The sequence below is a fragment of the Alligator mississippiensis genome, chromosome 8 (assembly GCF_030867095.1).
Source record: "Alligator mississippiensis isolate rAllMis1 chromosome 8, rAllMis1, whole genome shotgun sequence".
Taxonomy (NCBI): domain Eukaryota; kingdom Metazoa; phylum Chordata; order Crocodylia; family Alligatoridae; genus Alligator; species Alligator mississippiensis.
This window is the reverse complement of record NC_081831.1, coordinates 3,790,701-3,813,235: the sequence shown is the minus strand read 5'-3', so window position 1 is coordinate 3,813,235 and position 22,535 is coordinate 3,790,701. Positions and strand designations below refer to the sequence as shown.

The following is a 22,535-nucleotide window of genomic DNA, read 5'->3' as shown; positions in this document are numbered from 1 at the left end:
CTCCCCTTTGTAGTGGTGCAAGCTGATTTTTCCTAAAGGCGTGATGTTGCCAAGGAGAATCACTCGGCAGCATGCGGTAATTAAAACCTTTGGAGGTCATGCATATTTTAATTATTACTTATTTTAATGTCAAAAGCCTGCCCACATGAGACAGAATCTTGCATTCCATGAGGGCCCGAAATAAGGGCCAACACATTCCTTTAGAGCCCCAAATATTAAACACACATTAGTTTGTTTTTGAGCCTTGTACATTTTAGATGCACATAAATCAAATGGTTTAATGGGAAAAAAATCTCCTCCATATGTTGGAAAGTTGAATCAAGGCACTAGCTTGAAGTGATAAAAAGTGGCAGCTGCAATAGAAAATGATTAAATGATTTGTTTAGCATTTATGTAGTGTATAAATGCACCTTGTCTCTGTTACAGCAGAGTTACGGCAGGGTTTCTGCTAGCGAGAGCGCGGCGTTTTTGCTCGATTCCCTGATGGGATTGTGAAGGTCTCAGGTTCCGATTTACCCAGTCGCAACGTCTAAGCACAATCAAGTTTTTCATCAGCAAAATGGAAGTTAAATAACACTGGGTGGGAGTAGACAAAACAAGAAGATTCACAGACTAACCAGGAACAGTGAGCTTTGAAAATTACCTGATACAGAAGGGGGGCGAAAAATAAAATAAAATAGTTGCAGAAATTAAATTCCTTCCTGCGCTTCCTGCTTTCTTTGTTCTGCTAACCAAGGTAGGATTGGATTTCTCCTGCCAAAAAGGAACAGCATTTGGAGGCTGTTGTTTTGTTCTGTTCTGTTGTGGTCTGGGGAAAGTGATGGAATAGAAAGACTTGGAATAGCTTTTTCCAAACTACTGACTGTTTGTCAAGCAGCTAAATCCAGTTACTGTGATTCATGCATGCTGCAGAAACACTCCTAGACCCCAACAGAGATTGGGGTCACATTGCGTTAGATGCTGTACACAAGTACATACATGCCGTGTACAAGACAAATACATAGGCGGAGACGGGTCTTGCTTCAGAGCATACTAAGCAGGCAACATGGGCGAAGGGGAAACAGGGCTTGCAAAGTTCATACGGGAGATGAAGAGTATTACTGGGAAGAGCACAACAATACTGTTGAGAGCCCTGTATCAGTCTCCTCGCCTCCGAAACTAGTACTTAAGAGCAGGATCTTCATTAGAAAGAAGATAGTTTGGTTTGTTGCATTCAGAACACACATCGGCAGGGATCCTGGTTTTCTCCGATAAAAAAAAAAAAATCCCCAATTTTTAGATTAAAAAAAGTAACCCAAAATCCAAATTTTTCCATGATCAATATGAAATATGAAACATCACTATATAGATATGTATATAGTGATGCATTTATATATAGATAGATATCTATATAGTGATGCGTTTATATATAGAGTTATTTATATAGATAGATATAGATATCTATATAGTGATGCATTTATATATAGAGATAGAGTGATGCATATATATCCATATAGTGATTCATATCTATCTATCTATCTAGAGTGGTGTATATATATTAGGGTTAAGGTCATAAATATATTAGTGGCATTTCATTTAATCACAGAAAAACATGGATTTGGGATTACTCTTTTAAATCTGAATACTGGGAATTTTTTTTGTTTTTTATTGGAGAAAACCTGTTGTTAGTATGAGAAATCACAGCCCAGGCAACAGCTACTACATGTACGTTAGGCCTTACACAAGTCCTGGTTCATGTGATACTCTTCTGCAGGGAAGCAAGGAGAGAGACAGCATTTTTTAACTTCTCCAAGCTTTTCAGGGTGCTCCAAAAGCATTGCAGCTACAGTTCTCAGTGACAATAATCTAGCATTTTAAGTGGAGGTTATGTGCCTAACTGGCATAGGAACTAGGAATTTATCTGCATCTTTAGGCACTCACATGATTACCTTTGGAAATCTGGCCCTGAGAGCACAAGTGGAGGGGCACAATGACTGTAACTATGCTGAAACTCTTATTGTTGCTTGGTACTGTTCCTAGAGCACTTTCCACTTTAGTATCTGCTGGTGTTTCTGATCCTTCCTGAGGACACTGGGGGTGTGTCCAGAGGACCATGCACATGTGCTTTGTGGTGCCTCAAAAGGCATGTGAAGCACCACAAAATGCACTCAGTGCACATAAAAAGGTTCTCCTCGCTGTATAACTGCAAAGCCAAAATTAGATACTAGGAAATCCTAGTATCAAAAAAGTCTAAAAAACCCCCAGCGGGGTGCATATGGCTGCAGTATGTGCTGTCCAAAACTGGAGTCTGGCTGGCCAGAGCCACGCTCCTGCTGCCAGCCAGGCTCTGCACACCCAGATTGCTGCTACTGCAGTCATGGGTGGCTCTCAGGACCTCAGGTAAGGCTACCGGGGCCAGACCAGGTGCTGGCCCCAGCCAACCTTGCACCACCTGGTGCAATTTGCAGCGTGCCAGAGTGCATGTGCAGAGGCATTCCCCAGGGACAAGTAGCAATGGCACAAATATGTGCCTCTGGTATTTGTCCCCAGGGAAACCTATGTGCACGCTCATTTGGACATGCCCTGGGAGAGCACGGGTTGTTATGGGTATGGGACCAGTGTTTTCAAACTCAGATGCTGAAAACTAAGCATCTATTTCTGAGTCCGCCACCTGATTTGCAGGCACCTCGATGCCCACAGGTGAGTCTTCTTTGGAAAGAGGCTTTAATTGAGAAGCTAAAGTACCCAGACAGGATGATGAAGCAAGGGGGAGTGAAGAACTATCCCATGAATGGGTCGCAGGCTGGTGGAGGGCGTAGAAAGAGAAGAAGGAAAAGGGATAGGTGAAAATGCCACTGAGGCTGGGCTCAGATATAGAGATAGGGAAAAGTCAAAGTTGTTGAACCAATTCGAGAAACAGGAAGACATGGTTGGAACAGAGGAGGAGGTGCACGGCTTCATTAACTACTCCTGGAGCATGAGGACAGTGCAGACAAATGCCCAACAAGCACTGCTAATGGTCTACGAGAGGTCCATAAGCGGTTCTGCTCTTCTCTGCAATCGTTTTGCATCTACCAAATTAGTTTTGATTACCATATACTGGGTAATTTAGCCCATCTGATAGGCGAGGACAAACATTGGGGCTGCCCTCTGGACATTTCCAGCTTGCTTTAGGACTAGCACTGGGAACCAAAAGACTCCCTGGGCACAAAAATAGACAGCAAAAAAAGAAAAGTAAAGTGCTATCGTCCTATGGCCTTGTTTCAGCAAGTAACTTTGAACTGCCCCCTGCATGTAAATATTTGAAGTCTCACTTGTATTCGGGAGGGTGTTTTCTACACAGAATATTTTTCTGCTTTGTGCTGTTGAAATCCTAGCCTGGATGTGCCTGAGTGACTTCAGCAAGCGTCTGAGTTTCAGACCGGGAAGTAAGTAGACAAGTTGCTGATTGGTTGTTACCTGTTTCTCAAGATGCCAACAGCTAGCTAAGCAGAACCTCAGGGTTTGATTATAGGAGCAAATTTGGGTAAATGTTTAACCTGAATCTTTGGAGTTGGTAGTTTTTGCCTGTCTTTATTATTAACCTGATCCGTGTTTTTCTTTGCAGTAGTGCAGCTGCAGACACTCAAAAAACTTGCTCTTGGAAGAGTGAACAAAGGTAAGGCACTTTATGCTTTATATTGTTGTCATACCTACAAATCTGAGACAAGTTTCAACTTTCCATGTTTGCTTTTTCTGGTAGGGCAGCACAGTATGTCAAAGCTAACGTCAGCATTGTGTCAGGGAAGGACAGGACAGCATCCAACTGGTGGTAGAGCCTTCAGAACAAAGGAGACTTTATCTTGCAAAGATGAGAGATCCTACTTTGGAGCAGGCTGGCTCCAACCCCTGTTAAAGAAGTCCCAATGTTGCAAACAGGAACTGTTTTTGCAAAGTGAAGGAGCAAGAAATGCTGCTCAAAGTCGTGATTTTTTTTTTTTTTTTGCCACCAAGACTTTTAGTAGCATCACATCAAGAGTCTGTTTTAAAGCAGGTCACTAGATAGACCAAGCCATTTAAATCCGAATCCTAATACGCAGATGCAGACATACACTGACACACGCATATATGCTCCCCACTGCCAGATCGTTGTCCTTTCATCTTTCTAAACACTTCCTTTTTTCCTCTTACTGGCTTTTAGTCCTATACAGCTCTGGAAAGACCTGACTCCCATTAAAAGGGAGGGCTGCATTATTTCTCTTGTATTAAGATGTGAGCTGCTTTGAAAAAAGCTGAATATTGTCCAATTACTCTATTTGCTCCAGATTTATTCTTCATTTTGCTTCAATTGTGTAGCTGTGAGTATGGGAAGAAAAGGTTCTTTGTAAGGAAGCCTCAACTGAACAATGCAGAAATAACTAGAACATAGTAACGCGTGTGGTCATGGACACGATAGCTCACAACACTCATTTTTTTATTATCCGGGTGTATGGTACAGAGTAGCTGGAAGTGGGCTTGTGCAGAAAAGGGCTCACAGTACCTCAGCAAGGCATTTTTAAGTGGGGAAAGATTTAAATGGTGCTTTCCCAAGATGAAGTGCCCAAAGAAAATGCAAGTGTCAGTGTTTGAACAGAATAGTTAAGGACACTTAAAAGTGTTATTGACTCTTCAAAAATCTTTATAAGCCTCTCTCAAAAGTATTAGATAAAACTTGGCTCTCCATTTTAAAGCAATTCTTGTCTTGCTTTAAAGAGGAAAGCGGTTTGCAAACATCAGTTCGTTAATGCAGAGCCAGACTTTTCCACTCCTGCTTACCCAGAGTAGCATTTTATTACATGAGTCACACTATTGATGAAAGTGAGTTGGGGGGAGGGGGAGGCTGTGTTAAAAAACAGGGTTAAAGAAAAGCCCAGCAAATCAGGAGAAATTGAGAATGAAACCCTTCTGCCTGCTTCAGTCACTTGACTGACTTTCACCCATTTAGGGTTATTGGTTGTAGCTGTGTTGGTCTAAGGACATAGGCAGACAAAAGATACCACATCCACTCAAAGAACTTTATTAGAGCAACTCAGTAGCTGGAAAAATTGTTCTTTGCAAGCTTTTGGATGCTTGCATCTGAAAGTTTGTAGAGAACAATTTTTGCAACTATTTAGTTGGTCTAATAAAAGATATCACCTCTACCCAAAGAGCCTTGTCTGCCTTTCATCCCTTTATGTACTCTGCAAGAGGCATCATGAAGGAATCTTTTCTTTCCATCCGCTCCCAACATAGTCCACTAAGGAAGGTACTGATTTATGGGGCTCCATAACCAACTGAGCACTGCCGAAGAAACCATTCTTACTACTGATGGCATGGTTGTGTATTTGTCAACCCTAGATTAGCATCCACAACTTGTCAAGTGAAGACCGCTCCAGTCAGCAAATTTCTTGCTCCTTTGAGAATCTGGGCACAGATCAAAGGTATTAAAGTGTCTAGGGCAGGCAAGTTTCTTGGGGTAGATGTGATATATTTTATTAGACCAACTGAATAATGGGGGAAAAGTTCTTTGCAAGCTTTTGGGCATAAACACCCTTTATCAGAAATAGATTCATAGATGTTAGGGTTTCATAGATGTTAGGGTCGGAAGGGACCTCAATAGATCATCGAGTCCGACCTCCCAAATAGGGAGACTCTGCTGGTGTTGTGTGTTCTCCAAGGTAGAAAAGAAACTAAACACCTTTCATCTTTTGGGCCATGCTATCAAAGGTCCAGAAACACCTGAGGAACTTTAAGGGTGACCAACTGCAGCCAGCATTGTGATGCAGTGAGTTTCTTCATGTAACTACACATTTTGTACTGTTGCCCTGTGGGTCAGGCCAACTCTCAGGATTTCAATATTGAGCTGTTAGACAGGAGGTTTTGACACAATTGCACATATACCAACACACAAATCAATTAGGTGCATACACACACACACACTACCAACTCATGACTTTTCATTCCATCCAGGAAGAGCACACACCAACTGCTGAAATTTCCTTAGCCTGACGAAGGGTTTTTGAACCCAAAAGCTTGCTTAATAACTATTCTCCAATTATTTGGGTTGGTCTAATAAAAGATATCAAATTCACCCAAGGAACCTTGTCTGCCACTATCAACTCAGGCACATACACATCCCAACCAGTCTAGGCACATGCATGCCTATCACCAATTCAAGCACATACACACTAAAAATTAGACAAAAATCAATTGTCAATACCTGCACACTCAGTACTCATACGCAGATCACCAATTCATATATTATGCACACACATACACAAACATACACATTTACCAGTTCACACACATACAACCCACCTGCACATAGGTAAGTTCCTAACTTGGATGGCATAGTATATATGGGTGTGCTTGTGGTACCTTGGATACTTGGGGGAAGGTTAAAGTGAGAGAGAGAGAGTTGAAGTGTAGGGAGTGAAAGTTGCCAGAACTGGGATTAGAACTGGCGGACTACAGAGAAGCTGACTGAGGAACTGAGGGTTGGGTTTACTTAAGATCAAGTGGCCCCGGGGTTACTCAGGGTCACTGGCACATGGGAGGGAAAAGAAAAGTTAAAAAAAAAGCCTGGTGGCAAGGAGTAGACAGCCAGGAAAGAAACTGAGGCAGAAACCTGGTTGCTCAGGGGAAAAGGAAAAGGCAGTGGGGATAAGACAGTGGCAAAGAAACAGGGGTTTTGGGGGCAGAGAAGAGCTCAGGACAGGTGTTGGAGGTGGCAGTGAGCCAGAAGCAGGAGAGGGAAAAACGAGACAGAAGTTAGAGGGGCGAGGAGCAGAGATTGGAGCAGGGCTGAACCATAGTAAAGCAAAACCCAACTCAGGGGTCCAAATAACAGTTTTATTAAACAGACAATGCCACACAGCCCCATGAAGTTATTGGTTCACACACACACACACACACACACACACACACACACACACACACACTGGCAGCAGGAGAAAGAGACTCAGTGGAAGGGCTGGAGTCCAGGTGGGGAAGTGAAGCAGAGTCCAAGTCCTTGGTTGATGAGGGGGTGGGGGCTGATAGCTACCTATCCAGGCTGGAAAGGGGTTCTTGTCCAGTAGGTGTTGTCCAGAGTGGGGTCGCCGGCAGGGCCTCTGGGTGGATAGGTGGTGTGGCGTGGCGCTGGTCCAGATGGAGAGGGCGTCCCCACTGGGTCTGTCTTCACTACCCCTTTTATGGGGCAGACTACCTCTGATGTCCTATGGGGAGGGCCTTTCCCGGCAGGGTCAATCCTGTCCCAGAGGGCTCCAGATGTTCTTACTGAGCATGTGCAACCTTGGCACAATGGTGGGCTGCCTCATCTTTTGTTTCTTGAATGCTGAGGGTGGTTCCAATGGCTGGGTCATTGGTCCAGGTATTGGTGTTGATGGTTCGGTCATTCAGAGGGAGCTATTTTTAGACCTACTGCCATTGTCTCTCAAGCACCCTCATTCTTCCCCATTCATTCAGGAACCAGGTTACATAGGAGGGGGAGGTGTGAGTCATGGGTTACACAACTGGGCCTGGGGACAGGATGGAGACTTGACAAACCAATTGGAAACTTGACATGACTTATGCTAACTTACATACGTAGGCCTAAATCATATAGTACCAGTAAAACAGTAATATAGATCAGTACAAATCAATATAAACATAATAATTATACAATATACAGAAGGAGAAAAAACAAAACAAATACAACTTACTACCAAAATAAAATGCTGAAGCTTATCATATGTCTTAGCTCACTTATACTTATCTATAGGGAATAAAGAGGGAAAGAAAAAGTCAGAAATGGTTGGGAAAGGGGAGGAAATGCATTTTAAAAGAAAAAAAAAAAGAAAACCTGGGAGTTTTGCTATAGTACCTTTGTCAACATCCGTATGTACAGTTTGTTGGGGAGGATTAGCAAGTTCTCTGATCTTACACTAGGCATCTTCGCCTCTTCTCTTCTGGCCTTGCAAGAGAGGTTACAGTTGCTGTGAATTTCTTGATCTTGTTCAGGTTGGAGAGGAAACTGCCCGGATCAGTCTGAGATACAGAAAATGGGATTTTGTGCCAGTCCCTGTTCTGATTCATGCTTCTAGTGTCTTTAGCAGTAAGACTTGTTATGATCATGGGAAGGGAATAACACATGGTTGCTATGGTGACTAACCTGTTTTGTGGTCTAATTTTTAACAACACCAAAAAGAGCCAGCTTCTGATACCTTTCTAGTGAATAGCATGGAGATCAACGGGACTACAGGTGGATTAAACTAGTATGCATTGTAAAGATGTTGAGATCTGGTGCAGTGTGACTAAAGAAACCAGAACCATAAAGGTAGAGCAATGCAAATGAGGAACAGCATTCATTTCAAGATATGCTTGTTCCTTTTCAGCTTATGTAAAACATGGAAGGGTGATTAATGAATGACAAAACTGCACCTATTTGCATAGTGGATAGAGTCAGATATTGCAATTTGAGGAGACCTTACAAAATAAGAGGCAGGTTTTCTGGAAGAGGGTGAGATTTGGCAAAAGGAAAAGGAACCTTGTGTTTGTTCAAAGGTAGCTTAGGTCAGAAAAGGCTGAAGTGTCTTATTATTTATCAGGTGTTTAATATTTGATATGAGGTCAGTGGATTGCAGTCTGTTTCCTGGAGCTGATTTTTCTTTTTTCTTTGGAGTTTTTTGTTTTGTTTGTTTTTTGGGGTTTTTTTTGCAGTCTGGCATTTCAACAAAGCACATACGATGTGATAACTTGTAGTATGTTTGCCTAGCAAATTCTGGGTACAACTAAGATGCAAATTAACAGACTGGAATCAATGTGATGCAGGACCTGCTTAACCAATTTACTGAGGTCTGAACAAAAAGCCAAGGAGTAGATGGGCCATGAGAGCTGGAATGCTCATCTCATTTTTAAGAGGATTGCTCTTCTAGGATGCTGTATATGGATGTATGTACTTACATATAATTGATCTGGTCTTGGGTTAAGAAGATGGACTACATGACTGTTTGAGCTCCCTTCCATTCAAAATGTCTATGATAGTGGAGAAACATCACAAGAGTATCATGGGGAATCTGGACTGTAAAAGGTCCAGGGATAATAATTAGTCTTTGCACATGTACGTGCACTAGGGAATTTTATGAAGACGCTCTCAGTCAGAACAGTTGTGTGTCAACTTTACTAACGGGACTAGAAATGGGATCCCAAATTTGGACAATGCTCCAGTGACCTCTGATCTTTTTGCCATTGTGCCATTTAAAGTGGAGTAATTCATAAAAATGTATGAACAGGTTAGACACACACCTGTATAAAATGGCTTAGATAGAGATAATCCTGACGTGAGTAGGGTTGGACTAGATGACCTTCTGAGGTCCCTTTCAGCCCTGCTTTGCATTGCTGCTCTGCTTATAATTATAGAAAATGCAAATCATGATGAGCACCATTCCCCAGCACTGTCGTGGCTATCCTATCTGTAAATAACTGTTTGCTTACGTGCTTCATTTCAGATCATCACATCACTCAAGTTTTATAGTCTCTTCCTCACAAGATCCCATTGGCTTGTAGCATCCTACAATAGATGCCCCCAACCACAAAACAAAACCCAAACCCTGTAAAAGCCCATGAAATGACCAAGCTTCCCTTTACATAATCTAATTATATTAAAATAAATGGAATTATGTTGCTTTTTTTTTTTTTTTTAATGTCAGTGAATTCTAGAAGAGGATTTGTCCAGTGTTTGCAATGTGCTTAAAAACTTGTAGTTGGGCACCTACTTAATTTGTGATTTTGCAGATTTCAAGGAAAAAGCAAAATCAAGGATTGTTCACCAAATCTGCAAAATCATCAAGAAGAAAAAACTTAATAAAAATAAAATTCTGGCTCCCCAGTGGTACCAAGCTGGTGGTCCTCACTGTCAGGGGGGGAAGGCACTGGTTGGCAGGTGGTACAGAGGGCAGCAGACAAGATGGTGGCTGCCCCTTTGTCCCTCCTACCCCCCTCATTGGGGCCTCTCTACCAATCGGCGCCAAGGGGTGGGGTGGCATGAAGGGTAGCTAGCAATCAAGATGGCAGCTTCCCTCTCATCCTTCCCCCCTTGCTAGGACCTTTTCCCCCATTAGCACCGAGGGGTATGGCCACACAAAGGGTAGCCAGCCATCGAGATGGCTGCTGCCCCCTCATCCCTCTTCCTCCCCCGTCCCACCAGGCCACTCTGCCAAGCAGAGCTGAGGGGTAGGGCCACGGTGAAATGCTCACATGGGTCTGTGCACCATGAGTGGGCTGTGAAAAGCCTTTCATCTCGACATGATTGAGGTAGGTCCCTACTTAGAGCATGCCACCAAATGCAGATGTATGCCGAGCCTGAGGACGTGGCCTACGGCACTCTTTGATCCCAGCTGCTTGGTGCAGATTTTTCATCTTAATCACTATTGCTGGGGTGCAGCCTTGTGTGTCCCAGAGCTGCTGGTTTGATTACACAGAAGGGGCGGATGTGCATTCCTGGTTGGGGCATTTTGTTAAGCAAGCGTAGGCTGAAAATCCTATTGGGCAGGATTTTACTTCCAGTCGTTGGCAAAACATGCTGGCATTTTCTGAAAAGCTCTTGCAATGCTGCTGTCATCACTGCATCTTCCTTCTAAGGCTCTATTCTACCGTGAAGCCATAGCCAAGTTATAGCCAAGCCATAGACGCATTCCTAGAGAGCCGTATTAGGGCAACTTTTGGGTCTCCTCTAAGGAGGTAGAATGACTCTTTGAACTCCTCGGTGCACAAGGAAAGGGTTTCACTTCATGGGGTGCAGCTCACTTCTCTGACGGCGGTGCTTCTACTCCTAACTCTGGCAGCCTAATGCAAATTTACATGTGTAGGATGCCCACAGGTCCATCACGGAGAAGCGAATCTCACCCTAAAGAGGAGCTTTCAAATAAGTCAACTCTCAATGTATCCTTAAGTAATGATGCCATCAAGGCTGGATTTAAGGATACTCATTCAAATCAATGAAAAGTCTCCCCCTAATTTCACTGGGAACTGTGTTGGGAACTGAACCTGCTTATAACAACCATAAAGAAAGGATCTTCCTTGGACAGATTGATCTCTTAAGATGCCCTATAGTGAAGGTTGTCTGACCATTACATAATAGGCAGAGCATGGAAAATTTAAGAAAGCCCTAGGTCAGCTGAAAATAGGAAAATTAAACAGAGATTAGAGAGGGCCAACTACATCCTGTAATCTAGCCTTCTAAATTGCATACCTTTCTATAACAATCAGAGCCAGGCAGACAGCCATTTGGTGATAACACCTACTCAAGAAGATAGCACTTAGTTTTGAACAGGAGTAGCAAGTCACCTCAGACTTTTATGAGACTTCATTTGATAACCCAAATCTATTTCCACCAGTAAGCAAACAAAGCATTATAGTATTCTTATATTTTGAAACAGAAAATAAATAACCCACAAAGCAGCGAGCCATAGATAAGATTATTTCACACGCTTTTGAAAGCCTTTCTAATCGACGGAGTGCAAAAACTCTGGCATGGGGGTGCATGATAAATCCTTGCAGGGCTTTATAATATCAATGTCCAAAATGTTGTTCTGTTACATCCAAGGAAGTCAGCCTGTTTGGCATTAATAGGTTTATCTAAAGCATTTAAATTTTCCAACATTTGTATGAGAGTGTGTGAGAGAGAGAGGTTTAGATGACTGAGAAATATTTCTGGCTTTGAGAAGCTTTGAACAACACCATTTTTTTTTTTTTAATGCAGGGATGATATTTGGGGTTTTTTTAGTTCTTAATCTGCTCTGCACAGTACTCCGCTGTGTCAAACACAAGGACACGGACCTCTATTGGAGGAAGAGAAATACAGCTCTTTAAGCAAACTTAGTGTTAGAGTTCAGGATTTTTTTTTTTTTTTTATAGTAAGCACAGCATTCATTTCCCTATCTTTGCATGAGGGTGTTTCTCTGGCTAGCTGTGGATATATTCCAAAAAATAGTAATAAAGAAAATAGGGGCAGTATTTCAGTCTTGAGTTTCAACTGGGTCTTACTGGACTCTATTTGTGCATCTGCAAATAATTTAACCTACATTTTTTGGCAACATGAAGGTGCCTAGATAGCTAATCACTGTCTGTGATTGTAGGAACGATGGGTGGAAAAAAGCAAGCATGATTATTTGAAGGTAAAAACATTGCAGATGTAAAAACTGAGGCTGAAAATGAGACTCCTGGCTTACAAAGGAATGTCAAATATCTCTACAAACTAGGAAGAAAACAGTGTTTTGATCCTCAGTAGTTGCAGAAGCGTGTCTTCAAACCACAGAGTTTGCTGACTTTCATTCTGATTATTTTCTGTAGAAAATCTCATTAGGAAAGGGAAGGAAATGTAACGGGCATTTTATTGAAAAGTTTGAAAAAAGATCTTTAGCTAGTATCAATAGGATAATGAAACAACTAAGGTCATTTTATCATTTTGCAGAACCTTTCCTAAGGAACAGAAGAAGAGACTAGTTTGGCCATAACACTGGCAGGTTTTCAAAAGTGAACATTTCACCATTTCTTTCTTTCTTTCTTTCTTTCTTTCTTTCTTTCTTTCTTTCTTTCTTTCTTTCTTTCTTTCTTGTAACAAGCTGTATTTGCTCTTAGGATCAAATGCCATTTCACTGGAGCTCAAATTCACAAAATCCCTTCAGAGTATTTGTTTTCAGGTGCAAAATCATGTGAAACCTAATATGGTTTGGAGTTTTTCTCCCCCCCACCCCTTTGGCTTGAAAAGAATGAGATAATCCTATTCCATACGAAGGAAAAATGAGAAAACGGTTCCCAGACTAACCTAGTGAACTCAGCACGTATGCTTAAGACTGTGGCTAGAGCAGGTGTGCTTTATAACTAAGTGTGCGATGATAACCGGGACGAGAATTTTGTTGAATTTCCTTATTATCAGCTTGTTGTTGCTCTCCTTCCAAGCCGCGCTGTTCCAGATTGACGAGAGACCTACATTTCTGAATGATCCTCTTTTATCTTTGCTCCTGCTGTACATTTGTGGTGCTGAATGGATAGCGCCCACTCAGACAACGGTTAGGGACCTTTCTTTATCTTAATTAGGCCCTGGACCTAGTCATAAATGAGCTGTATGCTTATTAATCTATAATGACTATTCTGCTTGTTAAACAATGCAAGTGCAAATAGAGTACGTGTCCGGATGACTGCATGTACCAGACCTGGCATTCAGATGCATCTTGCAGATGAGAATAAAACTGGCACTTTGGGCCAACGTCACCAGTGACGCTTCTAAGAGAGGATTTTAAATGCAAAATTATGAAAAATCATGTAAAACATCCAAAGTGCACAGCAGCCTATAGCACGAATGCAGCCAAGGGTCATCTATAGCTAATGACATCCCAGGGAGTGATGTGGCCAGAATTATGTTCAACCACCATTGGCTTCCCAGACTGAGTGACCAGGTGCCCATTTACTGCCTGGCGGAGGGCAAGGTGGCCTTGGATTTATGGCTGGTTTGGAGCTCAAGCTAACATGTCTGAAACTAAAGCAAGAGGCCTTAACTGCTTTGCTACCACATCCTGCTAGAATGCATACCCAATCCAAAGTCCATCCAGAGCAACTACACTCTGCTGACTTGATTTCCTTCCACCCAGGGTCAATTATTATAATCTTAATTACCATAGTACTTGTACTGCAGTAACATGTAGGAGCCCCTGCCATGAAACAGTAACCTCCTTTGATGTTATACAGACCCATCGAGTGTGATGGTCCCCACTCTGAATCATTAGCACTTTAATTAGTTATGATATGCATTTGCTCCTATCCTAAATTGCTACAGGGTGATTTTATAGATCATTAGGCAGCTTCTGCATTCTGCTGAGGCGACAGATAAACCCAGTGTGGCTCCCTTTATTCAGTCCTGCCCAGGGTTTATATAGTTATTAGCTTGGCTTTGGGATGAATGGGGCTATGGGACAATCCCATACGATTTGGATCATCATTGTTAGAGTCGGACAACAAGAAGCTACATTGAAGCTAGCCCTGGCAGGTGTATATAGATGGGAAGGAATAGGTGATTGCAACCACCACGTCTAATCAGCATCAATAGCAGCACTGACTTCTTTGGAAGGAGGTGAAGAGCATGGCCCTTACCAAATCACACTTCAGGCAATGCTGGATGCAGAGAAAGTAGATGCTCCAGCATCCCCTTCGAAAAGAAATAGAAGAGTTTGCACCTGAGCTCTGGGAAAAAATGGGAGAGAATTTCAGACTCTCTTATGGAGTTTAGAAGAACACGTGCCAGTAAAAGCCCATGACACTGGTGCTCCTAGTGCCTTGGGCATTTTGGAGAAAATGTCCCTAAAAGGATCTTACAAGAATCAATGAATATTTCCTGGCACTCCAGGGGCCAACTATGGCATTGGTTGAAGTTTGCCTCGGTTTACCAGGGACCACATTTGAATTCTCTTTCCCTGCTACCGGGTGTCTGAGCCAGTCTCAAAGTCAGTCTGACATCTCTCTTGATACAGAGTCACAGATGAGAAAATAGAGAATTACAAGGTTGGAGGAATTAGGTTTCCAATGTCTGTCTACTAGAATAAGCCAGAAGCTTCAATACTGGCTGAATTTATTCAGGCAATCACATTCCCTTTCCAAGGCTAATGCACATGAATACTGTGTTCGGAAGCTGAATTGACAAGGAATCCGTCTCCATAAACATGTATAAGGTTCCTGGCCAGAAGAATAGCAATTAATTGAAGAGGAGGATTATATCTATATGACAATTATAGCAAAGCTAAGGTTGGCTTTCTTTGAAAGACTTCGTTATACATTTCCAGATCCTGGGCCACTCAGAAAAAGCCTTTTGTTTATGGGCAAGAAACCATATTGCTTTTGCATGTATTTATTTTCATATTCTGCAAATGCACCTTATGAAAGCAATTCGATCCTCACAAAGCAGTTCCCTAAGCTATATACGCGAATTGACTGAGATCTCATTAATTTAACCCAGATCTCCAGAGTCACACTTCGGTGCCTTCACTGCTAGAACATCCTCTCTCTCTCCGGCTGGTCTTTACTGACTATTCATAGAGAGTATAGTTGAATATTCAAGTCCCTTCATATGTGTATTTAGACTACTCTGTTTTAAGACTCCAAGAGCAAATTAGAAAATTACATTAAATTATAACACAGAAACTGGCTCATCTTTTATTGTTGCAGTAATTGTTCAGCTTCCTAAGTATTAATAGTTAATCTCTGTTCCCTTCAGACGGCTGGCTGGTGGCTTATGTAAAATGAATGAGTGCTCCCTCTAAAACCTGTGTAAATCAGTGGGTGTCTTTCTACTGATTTCTATCAGACCTGGCTTTAGTCTCCCCATCACCGTAATAGGTGAAAGCCTAATATCAACTAACGTTGTCCTCACAACACCCGAATGAAGCAGAGGGATATCATCATGTCACCTTTACAGATGGAGAACCTGGGCACAGAGAGATTGTACAAGGTCACCTTGCGCTCAAGCCAGATCTCCCGAGTCCTGTATCAGTGCCGTCTCCGGACGGACCTCTTCCCACCTTGAGGCTTGGCATTTACCGAGAGCAGTCTTACGTCGGTGGAGGATGCTACCCCCCACAGCTGTCACTACCCGACACAAGGGTGACACTGTTCACAGGGAGCATATGTGAGAGCTGCCCTCCTGTCCTAATAGCAGGACTCTAAATAGGAATAAAACTCCAGGAGAAAATTAGGAAAGAAAAGGCACAGCTGCTTTATGAGCAGAACTTAACCGTGCTGAAATTTTTATTAAGGAACCAAACCTTTGCCCTTTTATTTTAACATACTCTTTCTTTATAAAGTATAACGTAAGGATATTAGATTAGTTTGATCCTGGTTCTTATTATAGGTCCGGTAGATGGGAATTCAGTTCCCCTCCTTCTGTTTGGTATTCTTAGATGTCAAATCAAAGTCCAGGTGCCGCACAAGCCCATTTCCTCTCTTCAGTGGTTTATTTTTCCCAGCCCTATAATTCCCCCCAGGAAACCAGAGAAATGTTAATTTCTTACATTTTTCCCCCTTTATTAAAGTAACAGCTCTGGCCATTTAAACAATCAAGCACATGTTCTTGTGCTGTCTGCACCTTCTGCTCTCCATAAATGGTGATGTGGTAAGAAAAACCATGAAGGAAAGTAAGGAAATGACATTAACCTTTTCCATCTGATAAATAAGGGCTCTATTCAGCTGCAGTAATCTACATCCCTCCCCAGAGACCCAGGTAATTTAATACCTAAGGGCTCAGTTCATTTAAAATTATTTCCACACTGGCCAGATGATTTCTTGGTGAATTATTCAAGTGCAGGGTTGAATTGTTCTCCCTCATGCAGCAATGGATGGAGAGAGCTGACTTTCTGGATGTCCCAGGCTTATTGCCTTATTGAGGGATCCCTTTGGCATCCACAGGGCTTCTGACCTGATCTTGTGGTCACTGAAATTCATGGGAGCTTTGGCACTTACTTCAGTGGACAACGGCACGCATCTTGCTCGTCTCATTTACTGTCCTCGCCTATAGGCTATGGACTTGATGCACCCACAGTTTATCACAAGAAATGGGAAACATGAGCTACAGATCGGTGCGAAGTGAGAGCGTGTGTTGGTTTGGCCTGCTTACAGCTATGATCTGCCAATGCAAACTCAGTTGTACGGGTGCCTTGTGTTAAAGAAACTATTACAAGGTGGGAAGGAGAAAGAAACGGGTTACTGACTGTTGAGCACTGCCTCTTATCAGCCCCAAGTCCTTGCACTTCTCTCCCTGCACTGGGGAAGTTGGGAGGCAGATGTGTTTTTTTCTACTCCAGTTTAATGGAGAAAGACATGAAAATCAATGGGAATTTCAAAGCAACATTTGGGTCTTTTGAAAACATAGGACTTAATTCTTTACTTGTACATTATTTAGGGTCTGAGCCAAAGCATGTTGAAATCAAGGGAAGTCTTTTCATTAACTTTAAGTGGGCTTTGGCTCAGACTCTTAGCTTGTGGCACATAGTCATTAAAGAACAAGCCTGACTAATTGAGCATAATAAACCCAGGTTTTAAGATGCTTCACAGCCTTTCCAGCGCTGAAATGATCCATGCTCTGACGGTGCATTATTAGGCTGCCTCGAACAAACAGGAAAAGTGAGAAGTTGGACCTCTGTATAACATTTAATTTCATTGTCTTTACAGAATGATTTTTGAATCGTGCAATGGCTCTGCAAAGTATTCTGGGGTGGATCGAATTGGGTAGAAATCAGCATCTATCCCTTGCCACCAACAGGTCTGTTAAGATCTGGTGTGCCAATTGTAAAAGCTGCAGTGGATCAAATCCTTTGAACACTTAGTTAATGCTGTAGATTTCCCTCTTCCCCTCTGTGCTAGGCGTTAGGGCAGGACACAAGGCGGCTAAACCTCGTACAGCCGTAGCAATGAGCTCTTACCTTGTATGCCCTCTGGCAAAGCCGCAGTGCATTAAACCCCAGTTCATTAGCATTTAAGCTTGGAGCTGCTAGTGAATCCTGTTCTGTCTGGATTCATTTAGCTGGATCCACCAGAAGAGCCACTTGCAAGCATTTCCCTGATCTCCCTTCACATCTCAAGTAGGGAACTGAATATAATCTGGAAGAGTTGTCTGACACATAAGAAAAGATGGGGAGAGAAGGCATTCGAGTGAAAATGAAAAACCAGGGATAGAAATCAATGAGTTACTATATGAACCGAAGCAGCTGAGCTGGTGAGGCATGGCATCAAAACATTTGGCATATGCTGATGTTGTGTGTAATATGGATTATAGGTCATAGTGATGGCATCAAGCTGACAAGGCTTTATTCTCCTTGCACTGGGAGATTTGTGGCTTACCAAAAAAAACCCCCAAAAACTGGATCTGGTAATGAGAAGTTTTGGGGCCCAACTCTTCATATGGTCCAGAATGAAGTTAATGAAGATTCACTGGTTTGAAACAGATGCGGGTCCAGCCCTGCCTAGACAGTGTTTGTACAGCACATTCTGCTCCAAGCGTTTATGATCAGGATTTATACACAGATATATAAATAATCTGTTATATCTTTCCTTGGGGGTATGGTGGAGAAAGAACAAGGAGGAGGTATGGTGATAGGTCACAGCTACATATTTAATAGCGTGTCATGGAAACTGTGGAAAGCCACATCCTGCCTTTTTAATAACACCTCCATGTATGACAGTCTGAAAGGTAACTGCTGCTCAGCTCTTTTGATGGGTCATCAGAAAGAAGGCAAGATCAGAGCCCTGGCTGTGTCTTTTCAGAGGGGTAAACTTTTCTGTAAAAGTATGATTTAAAGTTTAGAACAGAAGTTGTTAACAGCGGGTGCATCTACAGGAGATGCTAACTACACAGTAGCCTAATAACACTTCATAGTAGCGTGCCAGAGAAAAAATGGTGCTAATCCTCTACTGTGCAGTAATATTAGTCTGCTGCACAGTTAGCATCACTAAAAACCTGCACAATAGTGCTACTGTGCAGTAGTGCGAGTTACTGTGCATTGACTTAGCACTTGGTTAACCAAGTCCTAAACTTAATGCACAGTAACTACAGTGCATTAATGAATGTGTAGACATGTCCAGTGAGAGTCTCAAGAACCAGATGCCCCTGATGTGCAGACTGGATGAGCATGGACAGTGAGAGGGTCTAGCAGCGCAAGCAGTAAAAGGCAACTTGTCTGGGCCCTTTTACTTCAGGGTTTAAGCTGGTCTGTAATTGTTAGAGATGAGGATGGAAACTTCTTTGGGGCAAATATATATCCAGTAGGGTTTTGTCAACACTGTCTGGAATATGTGGTATTGGCCACTGGCAGAGACAGGACCTACTAGTTAGCACTAGGGTCTGATCCAGTTTGGCAGTTCCCATACTTCTCCAGTTTTGTCTGTGAACTTCTGATTTTCCAGCTCATCATTACCAAAGCAGGGACGAAGCTAAGGTGCATCGTGACCAACCACATTAATTCTTGAGTCAGGAGGACAGACCAGCCAAAACACTTCTAGCTCTTGCTGGAAGAAACTGAAGGCGATATGCTGGAAGCAACATGGGCCGAAATGACCATGAGTCAAAGGACTCTGGTCTTTCCAGCCAATTTTTGGGATACAATCTAAGCAAAGGGTTCATCAGAGCTTCACTGAGAGTAGAAATGGAAGTTTAGCAATGGAGGCCTGAAGTACAGGAACCGGTGCATTTCTGCTGGAGATTGCGAGTGTGTGCGACTGTGTACAAGTAATTTAGGGAGCCTGCTAAGGGACAGTGCACCCTCCCCTTCCCCCCCTGTGCTGTCTGCTGGCATTAAGCCTGACAATTTGGTGTTGATATGAGGCAGAAGGGAGGACAAGAGAATATTTCCCCCCAAGACAATAGACAGCTTTGTTTATCACAGGCAATTCTGTAGGGTTGGAAGGTGACATATGATGTCTTTCCTAATAGTTTTACTGTCTAGGAAGCATGGAAGCCATGCTGATGGATAGGATTTCCTTTCCTCTCCACTTGTTTACTCTTAGCACTGCTTTTGCCAACATCTGCTTCTTTAAAATAACCTGTCTATTGCCTGGGGGAGCAAGGAGCCATGCCACAATCCTCAGAGAAGGCAGGAGACAGACTGGAGCAATGGCCCTTAGATTATTGTTTGCAGAGCAAACAGACCCACTGTTTGCTGTGGATAGGAGGCGAGCATATTGCTGCTTATTTGATGCTGGTTGCTTCTCCTTGGGCCCAGCTACTAAGTGTCATTAATAGGCACTTTGTGGACATGGTACGTATGTTCCTCTGGGATCGTATCCATGGGGGCAATTGCAATGCTGGCCATAGAAATGCTCTAAGTGTCTGGAACAGAGAGGAAGCCATTTGTGTAGTCATAGGGCCTAGGGACAGACATTACACATAAACCAGTTTACGTGATCAGAAATTGGTTTAAACCTGTAACAGAATAGATGCTCAGTGCCCATAGACCAGTTTGAAAATGGTTGAAAGCACAGTTTGAGAAAAACCCGGTTGAATGTCATCTCAGACTTAACTGATGTGGGTCAAACCAGTTTATGCAAATGTGTGTCCCAGACCAGAGAGAGGGGCTGGCCAAATGATCATTAAATGTGGCTCATTTAGCATTACAGGAAAGAGAAAGTCCCACATTTCCTATCCATGGTAATCTTATCTCCTGGGTACTTCCCCTCCTCCCCACCCTGGGGTGGGGAAGGTGACACCAGGTGATACAACAAGCTTTTACCAGGGTGAGGGAGTTTATTTTGTAGAAGGAGCTCTTCAGAGTGTCACGGAAAGCTTTTCTGTCAGGGGAAGATTAGCGCGGAAAGCACTTTTGCAAAAAGAGAGGAGAAGGAGAAAGCTTCAAATTGCCAACCAGAGGGGTGAGTGGAAGTGATCCTGCTGGCTAGTCACAGGGAGAGAAGGCCGTAATGGAAAGGGGGATTTGGGGTGTGCAGGGGAGAGGCATGGTCTTTAACTTCTGTGGTCTGCAGGGAGTTAAAACCTTGGCCTTGCAGCTCTTTCTTGAGGCTTCTTCTTGATTGGACCTTATAGGCTCTGAGCACTGCTGGTATAAATTGGGAGCAACTCTGCTGGAGACTGCTGAGTTGCCTGGATTTCAATGTGGTGTAAAACAAGCCTTGAGCTTGTTGACTCATTTTCTAATACTGACAAAGGCTTCTGAAGTGTGGGCAGATAAGGAGACAGCCGTCACTGTCACTTTGGCTCTGACCCCTTCCAACGGATACTGGACCAGCGAAGCGATACGCCAACGTGGAGCCGCACTGTCGGTGGGACTAGCTCCGCTGTATGCCGTCTGTCAGCTGCAAGAGGTACCACAGTGGTATGTACTTTAGAAATATCAAAAGATGGCTGGACCAAGTCTCTTTGCCTCCACTTCTACTTCCTGTCATTGTGCATGTAGAGCTAGGGTGATTTTTCCCCAGGTCCATTACCTTGTATTGGTCGACCCTGAAAGTCATCGGCCATTTTTTTGCCCCCTCACTTAGCTTGGAAAGATCTTTCTGCAGCTCCTCTTTTCTCCTCTTATGGAAAAGCAGTCTCATTGTCTTTGTTGGCCAGCAGGAAGGAATTGCATATTGTGGCCCAAAAACCATGATGCAGCTTCATACAAAGAAATGTGTGCCTTTTATCTGTGGTTATTTTTGCAGTCATGTTACTAACATCAGGTCCATTTCTAAGCCACTTGTGGGAGAAATTGGTCTGTGAGTGGTCATGGGAGAGCTGATGATTCAGATACTCCCATTTATTTATGGTGACATCCTGGACTGCAGAACTGGAAAAGTGAGGAGCATCTCAGCATTTAATTTCCTGTGGATGGTTCAGTCCTGAAAGCACTGCTTTTTTCATTTGTCAGCATGGTACGGGGGATAGAGAAATGGTAGGTGGAGAAGAACAAAGAATCAGAGTCCAATGATAGGAAAACAATCAGGTAGAGATGGCATTGATGAACACATATTTCAAGACTCCACCAGAGCAAAAACAGTAGTGAATAGGAGTGAAATGAAAGATAAATGAATACATGTCCCAAGTAACTATGACATAGGGTATCCTACATTGCAAAGTTATCCTTCATTCTGAAGGACTGCTAAATCTTTTTCCAACGTCATTGCAAAATGACACCTGATTTTGTGCTCATCAGACCAAGACCACTGATTAGACAAGGTTTAAGGCTGTGTGTAGATGAAACCAGGGGCACATGTGCACGACACTTTAAAGTAGGTTAAATGCTTTTGCACTGCTTTAATGGTGTTGGTGTTTGCACGCGTTGGTGGCGTACTGCACAGTAATTCCAGCCGCTGTACCAAATTCAGTAGCATAATGTGCCTTAAATGACTTGGGGTGCAGCAAACTAAAACTCCTCTGAGGACTTTTAATTTGCTGCCCTACAGCTGCGGAGCGAAGCACTGGGCTCCGTGTAGCTCATGGGCTGTGCAGGAAGCCCATGCAGGCAGCCCGGAAGCAGCCCGGGAAGGCAGGCTCTGCTCAAGAAAAGCAGCAAGCCTGATCTTATTTTTTTTCCCTCTGGAGCCTGCCTGAGCTGCATGAGGGCCTGGTGCTTCCCTCTGCAGCTGCAGTGCCGCCAGGGACTGCCCAAGCTGGAGAGGCAGGTAAGTGCACAGGTATGTGCATGGGGGTTTAAAGGTCCCTAAATTGAAGTGGTGTTTTAAAAATCCTCCCGCTTCAATTTAGGGCCTCTATTTTATCTACACATGCCCTAAGAACTGACATCATGTCCTGCAGCACAATGGTTTCTTTTTTGAGGGTGCTCACGCAAATAGTGACCAGACCTAAACCTCCTTTCTTCATGAGATCTGATGAGATCACAGCCCACATCAAAGCAAATATGGGGAAAACACCAGAATTGTTTAGACCATACTTATTAAACATGCACTTCATAAAAACACACCAATGGCTCATGCATTTTGGAGGTTCAATTCAGCGGCCCCAACCACTGGTTTGAGTAGCAACCCATATCCATTTGTGTCTGCAAAAATGGGTCTGAAATTCCTGTCTGGACAAAAACATGTTGTGA

General features: G+C 43.1%; 1 protein-coding gene across 9 annotated transcripts in view; it reads left to right on the top strand.

The window, feature by feature from the left end:
* The first annotated feature begins 2,935 nt into the window (after positions 1-2,935).
* KCNJ16 (potassium inwardly rectifying channel subfamily J member 16) overlaps positions 2,936-22,535 on the top strand; it is a 49,640-nt gene continuing 30,040 nt past the window's right edge. For 5 of the 9 annotated variants that reach the window (XR_002092432.2, XR_002092429.2, XR_009463780.1 and 2 more), the window contains exons 1-2: positions 2,936-3,407; positions 3,587-3,637. The gene's annotated coding sequence lies outside the window, so the exon portion shown is untranslated. Of the gene's footprint in view, positions 3,408-3,580; positions 3,638-22,535 lie in introns of those variants that run through there. The other 4 variants (XR_002092433.2, XR_002092430.2, XM_006273002.4 and 1 more) reach the window with 4 other exon arrangements.